Below are 7499 nucleotides of genomic sequence, written 5' to 3'. Positions count from 1 at the left end.
ATCAGCTATCTGGATCAATCAAGAACAGAAAGAAAAAGAAAAGTCAACTTGAGGGTCTCAGTCCACAATAGTAAATAAGTCCAGCAAAGAAAATAACTTTAGGGCATTTTTGCTTTTCATGTAATACAAAGAGAGTTGGTTTATCCTCCATTGAAGTGGGGTTTCACTTTGAGGTACTTACATCTGTTGATGAAATGTTTTCCAAGGGAAATTAAAATGTTCACCAAAAAGTCCAAGTTCTTTTCCTTTAACTGTAGTCCAACCTTGATCCACATCCAATTTCTTTAAATTATTATCTCGCTTTAGTTAAATTTAAATGCCTGATAAAATGTATCTTAAACACCTACTATTTAAGCAATATATCACGACAGGCCGTGGTATATGCTCATTATACCACGGCTAAGGGGCGTTGTTCGGCCCGACGCGAAGCGGAGGGACGACAACCCCCTTAGAGTGGTATAATGAGCATATACCACGGACTGGAGTGATATATTGCTTTTATAAAACGGTTACCAATAAAGGCAATATGAAAGAGGGATACGCAATCAATTTCATGTAGTTTTATTCAACCAGAAATATATATTATCCAATAAAATAGCCTCACTGTGAAAAAAATAGTCCCACCTCTCCAGACGTTAGCTCCTAGTTAGCTCTGCATCTCGTCTTTTCCTCCGCTTTTTTTCAGATGAAAGTCACTGCTCAATCCCCTCTACCATTGTTAACCCCCCCCCGGAGGTGAAAGTTCACCTTAAACATGTGGATTCAACTACTTTAGTCCGTTTTTTAACATCGTAAAAACATCAGCTGTCTTGGGCTACGGACTGCAACAGTCCGTTGTCATGGATACATGACAACAACTTCCATTCATACCAGTCATACGTGCCTGACGCGGAGTGATAGCTTACGCTGTGATAAGGCTTTAGAATAGTAGCCGTGGTATATGCTCAATATACCACGGTTAACAACCAATCAGATCGCCGGATTTCACCTTTCCGTTTTATAATTGGTGTTTTGCTTTTGTTTTGTTCTTCTGCCTCATAAATCCCCTAATGTTATAGTCAGGTACAAATATGACTTGACCCTAAACAAATTCTAACAAAAGGTTTCTCAGTTGTTTTTTATAGTATTAGATGTCCTTAATAACATACTAAAAGTTTACCAAAGTTTGACCACTAGAAAGGTGTTATTTTCAAGATGGCGTCCAAGATGGATAGGAAGCCTGAGGAGACACCACAGGTGAATAAGGTAAAATTTTTAACTAACAGATATCACCATGAAACTTCCCAAGTTTATCACTTACATTAAGACTAATATTTTTTGTATTACAAGTTTTGTCAAATTGTATGTTTAAATATGTAAATTAGGCAATATCTCATTAAATATGCGCTAATTTGCATATCCAAAATCTGAACAATGGATAAAAGCCACTTTCAAAATTCTTGTTTTATTTTGTTGACATACTAGAGTCAGAAGTTTTTACAGAGGGGATTTTGGATATCTCTCTTTATCACTCTGTAAATGAGAAAATACTATAGCCCTAAAAATTCAAATATCGTCGTGTTTTTAGGAGTAAAATGTTGTATAAGAGCCCGAAATCTCCACTTCAGCAGCACTTACAGACACCAAACCTTCCAGTTTGATCCCTTTCTATATTCTGAAGGTTTTTACAGAGGGGATTGTTGATATATCATTCATAGCCTGATTTATACAACATTTTACTCCTAAAAACACGACCAACTTGAATTTTTAGGGCTGGTGACAGTATTTTCTCATTTACAGAGAGTGATAAAGAGAGATATCCAAAATCCCCTCTGTAAAAACTTCTGACTCTAGTATGTCAACAAAATAAAACAAGAATTTTGAAAGTGGCTTTTATCCATTGTTCAGATTTTGGATATGCAAATTAGCGCATATTTAATGAGATATTGCCTAATTTACATATTTAAACATACAATTTGACAAAACTTGTAATACAAAAAATATTAGTCTTAATGTAAGTGATAAACTTGGGAAGTTTCATGGTGATATCTGTTAGTTAAAAATTTTACCCTATTCACCTGTGGTGTCTCCTCAGGCTTCCTATCCATCTTGGACGCCATCTTGAAAATAACACCTTTCTAGTGGCCAAATTTTGGTAAACTTTTAGTATGTTATTAAGGACATCTAATACTATAAAAAACAGCTGAGAAACCTTTTGTTAGAATTTTTTTAGGGTTAGGTGGTTTTTTTTCATATATGTACCCGCCTATTATGTTTTCTCACTTTTATACTCATTATCATCTGTATTATTATTTATTATTAATAATACTATCCTCTTTGAGAGTTTGTGTTTTCAATTGCTCAAAAAAAAAAAAAAAACGACACAGAACGGTGCAACTGGGACATGTGAGCCGCCATTTTGGCTCCAGACAGGCAGGCGCGGGGCGGGGAGCCGCCGTCCATTCCGGGGCGGGAATCTGAATGTTTTCGGTTTGTTTTGCTTTTTTTGTTTTTTAAGCCCCGCCCCCTTCCTCCCAGCCAATGAGAACAGGAGAAAACAAGGCGCAGGCCCCGCCCACCTCTGTTGGATTTCATCATAACAAGTCATTCATCACCGTGAGAACAACACGAGCTCATGAACATTCACCAAGAGTCCGCAGACACACACACACACACACACACCAACCACACAACATGGAAACCTGTAAAATAAGATAGATAGATAGATAGATAGATAGATAGATAGATAGATAGATAGATAGATAGATAGATAGATAGATAGATAGATAGATAGATAGATAGATAGATAGATAGAGAATGTTAGATAGATAGAATGTTAGATAGATAGATAGATAGATAGATAGATAGATAGATAGATAGATAGATAGATAGATAGATAGATAGATAGATAGATAGATAGATAGATAGATAGATAGATAGATAGATAGATAGATAGATAGAGAATGTTAGATAGATAGAATGTTAGATAGATAGATAGATAGATAGATAGATAGATAGATAGATAGATAGATAGATAGATAGATAGATAGATAGACAGGAAGAAAATGTTGTTGTTTCATGGTTTTTATGTTAATCTTTGTACATTAAACATAAATCTCAGTATCACATTTAAATGTAAATCCTAAATGTTCATAGTTTTCACCAGCCCATTGCTTTCTATACTGACTCACTGTGATTAAACTACTGTAGTTATGAGACAATCAAGACAACAGGTTATGTTCTTTTAATGTTCCTTCTGTTATTGTGAAGCACTTTGAGCTGCAATAATTGTATGAAATGTGCTACACAAATACACAAATACAAGTTATTATTATTATTATTATCCACAATGAGGAGTGAATCAGAGATGTGGTGATATTCATATTAAATATTCGGGAGCATATTCTATTGTGTGCAGAGTAGACTCTATTTTTCTATTTTTGAATTATAGTTATAACATTTCCTACTCTCCATAGTGGCAGTGAAGTGGCCTCTTACACTATAACAGAAAACGTCAAAAGTAGAAAACAGACTTGTAAAGTTGAACAGAGTTAGTGATCATATATAAAATACTTTGACATCTGTGTTTTGCTCCTCAGATTGAGAATCATGTCATATTATTGTCCTGAATCTAGTTCACACATCTTTTTATAACCAGTGACCTCATACATCTCACTGACATGATTACCCTTAGCAGAAAGTAGTTTATTAAAGTGTGATGTTACTTTTCATGTATACTTTTATTGTGTGAAGTGTGATTGTGGTAGGAGTAAAGGAAGAAAATAAGCCTATTCGGGTGTATTTTGGGCATATTCCATTAGTGTATTGCTCTTTTGCATATTCAAATTCATTTTCCAAGAAACTTGTAATACAAAAAATGTTACTTTTAATGTCTATTTCCATTGTGTAAAGTTTCATTGTGGTAGGAGTAAAGGAAAAAAAGAAGCCTATTTGGGTGTATTTTGGACATATTTGATTAGTGTAAGGCTCATTTGCATATTCAAATTCATTTTCAAAGAAACTTGTAATACAAAAAATGTTACATTTCATGGATACTTTCATTGTGTAAAGTTTCATTGTGATAGCAGTAAAGGGAAAAAATAGCCCCATTGGCGTGTATTGTTGTCGGCACCATAGACTTTACACAGTAAATAATGATGAGAATTAAACATATTTCCCCAACTAGGATTTCTTAGGACTTTTAGTATGTTGTTCTGGACACCTCATAGAAATGATGGATGGTGAAAAACATTCTGTGACAATTAGTCTGTCGGAAAACGTTATTTTGCCTGGACTAATGTAGGGTGAATATGGGTAAAGTGGGACAGTTAAGCTTAATCATGTTTATCTTTACATGTGTATACTTCTATTACTAAAAATCATCATTGAGCTAATCATAGGTATGTATGAGATTAAAAAAGAGTGGTTCTGTGTCCATGACATCACTTCCAGGGGCGTGGCTCACCATATTCAACTACCTCCACAGTGAAACAGGGTGGTAGCTAAAATGACATAGCGTTCTTAGCTGAAAGATGTTAGTGTTCTAGAAATAAGCAAACTGGTGGATAGTTTGTAATTGTGATATATTTTGTTAGGGGGTGTAATGGTGATTCATAATTTTTAAAAATCACATCCATGTGAGTCTTACATTTTTTTTAAAGTGGCATTTTGCTACTGTCCCAGTCTACCAATGTGCTATTGGTAAAGTGGGACAGAGTGTTATTGGCAAACTGGGACAATCATTTAAGTCATTCTAAAGGTAGAAATAAGTTCCACTTTTATTCATCCCCCATAAATTTAGCTATGGCTAGCTAGATATATAAACAAATTTACTTAAATTGCATAAATCAAGGTGGCTACAATGAAAATGATGCTTGTGATGCTTAGCTAGCCTATCCTAGCTAGCTAGTAGGCTAATGCTAATTGGCCTAATCCTATTTCAGAATCCAATGGCAGAAAAGAGCAGAACAGGGACAAGGAAAATAAAGATTTTAAAATAAAATTGTATTTTTAATAAAAACGTTAATATTTCTATTCATTAGAAATTAATTGTTGTTGTTTATATTATTGTGTTTAAATAGAAATGGAGGTGTCCCAGTTTGCCAATATATGGTGTCCCACTTTACCAATAGTGCCTCAAAATTTTGGTTTTGGGTAAATTTTTTTTGGGTGAAGGGTCATTCATCCAGTGTTTAATGTTTCTTTGTTTTTTCTTCTACATAGTATAGGAGAGATCTTAAGCTATTTAGAATGGTATCATATGATGGGCTAAGACATTTGGTTCATAATCAAAAAGGATGTTGAAGGTAGATTTTCAGAAAGTGTCCCAGTTTACCCATATTCACCCTACTTGTTGTATACTTGAAAATGTACTTTTGTAAACTTAAAATTACCTACAAAGTATAATTTTATAAACTAAATGTTCCAATTTAGTCCAAAGAAGTATTAAATTAGTAGCTACTATACTATAGTACTTTTTGCTAAGGGTATTATAACAATGTGATATATTAAGATGCACAAGTGTGTGTTTCCTGCTTCTTTTCCTCATGATAATAATAATGTAATAATAATATTGTGAGGTGTTTGCATCAGTGCGTCGGGTCCTGACAGACACAATAAGCAGCTTCCTCTGAGTTCCTCTAAACATTTGTCACATGAGTTAATGTGAAACAAAGTGGAGTTGACACGGATGTTCAGTAGAGAAATATATCTCAGGTTTATTCACCTCGTAGATTTCTTCAAACGCCGTACAGGAGTTATATAAAATATTATGTACACATTGCTTTGAGTTACACAGTCACTTCACTTCACTCCGCCTCACCTCCGCTCACAAAACACATCAACCAAAAGTCAAACAAACATGTTGCATTTTAAAACCGCGTGAACCCCCACAGGGATGTGCCGTTGTCATGGTAACCCAGGAGTATCTATCTATCTATCTTCATCATGTCCACCGGGTCCTCGACGTTTCGTCTCAATGTCTCAAAACCTGAAAAAATACTGATTCACTCTCTCGTCCCTCCTTCAAGTGCAAAGAAAGACAGAAAATCCTAAACAAGACAAATGAATGAATGAATGAATGAATGAATGAATGAATGAATGAAGTGGCCTGTGAATGATCCACACACACACCAGGAAATATTTAACCTTCACACACACACACACGTCTAATCATCACACAAAAACAACATGACAGGAATGGCTGATAAGTCCTGACTCCCCCCCCCCCCCCCCCCCCCCTCCACCTCCTCCAGAAACAACCAGGACTGAGCAATAAGAAGGGATTAAAGGGATAGTTCACCCAAAATTGAAGTTTCCTCCGTGGCTTCTCTGAGTTACAGGGGGTCTCGGCGTAGCAGTGCATGTCCATATGACGGTTGCAAATGGATACCAACTGTCTTCGTAACAAAAAGACACACCAAAAAACATCCAGATACCTCCATGCTGCTCGTATGTAATGTCTGACGAACCATGAAGAGGAGCTTCGAGAAGCTTCCGCTACAAAACAAGCTTGAAATATAGACTTATTTAATTTTTTTCAGGACAATTTCGCATTTCAGGGCTTCAATACAAGACGGACATTACATACGAGCAGCATGGAGGTATTTGGATGTTTTTTGGTGTCTTTTTGTTACGAAGACAGTTGGTATCCATTTGCAACCGTCATATGGACATGCACTGCTACGCCGAGACCCCCTGTTTTGCAAAAACTCAAAATCTGATAGTGAAGCAAGTTTTTCTTTCTTATTACAAGCACAAAAAAAACTTGCTTTCACTGGCAGATTTTTCAAGTGAAAATTTGTTTGAAACAAGTGAAAATGATCTAAAAACAAGTTAATTTTTAGGTGATGAGTCTTATTTTAAGTGGAAAGAGATTAGTTTTGACTAGAAATGAGACATTTTGACAAGAAATAAGACAAATATTCATGGAAAGATTTTGAGTTTTTGCAGGGTGTAACTCAGAGAAGCCACGGAGGACTCTGAAACTTCTCCCAGCCCTTAGTCCACATGAGGGGGAGGAGATAATGAGTGAAATTTCAATTTTGGGTGAACTATCCCTTTAAACACATCGGCCGTCAAAGGATTGAAAGGAATTTCAATACTTGAAAAGGAGCTGAGATTAGAGGAAAGGATGAAAACAAAGGGAAGTTGATTGAAGAAGGAAAGGAGGAGGAAACGTGGGAGGAAGAAAAAAGGGGGGAGATAGAGTGGAAGACAGGAAAAGAGGGGGAGAAGGATGGGAACGAAGAGGAGGGAAGACTTCACAGGAGGAAGAGGAGGAGGAGGTGGTGAAGCTGTGAGGTCGAGTCTGTGCAGCGTTTATTGCTGAGCGAAGGAAATAAAAGAGAAACAAAATAAAAACCAAACCAACTTGTTTATAAATAGAGCTTCTTCTTTCTTTTTTCTTTCTTTTCTTTTCTTTTTTTAAACATCTGTCTTTGTCTCTCTGGTCCATCATGTCTCAGGTACAGAGTATTTACAGTATTATTACAACACAAACAGCAATCAGAGAGAAGTGA

This window comes from Trachurus japonicus, chromosome 12 (genome assembly GCF_045865225.1).
Source record: "Trachurus japonicus isolate A0001 chromosome 12, Traja_1.0".
Taxonomy (NCBI): domain Eukaryota; kingdom Metazoa; phylum Chordata; class Actinopteri; order Carangiformes; family Carangidae; genus Trachurus; species Trachurus japonicus.
Note: the sequence above shows the minus strand (reverse complement) of the source record.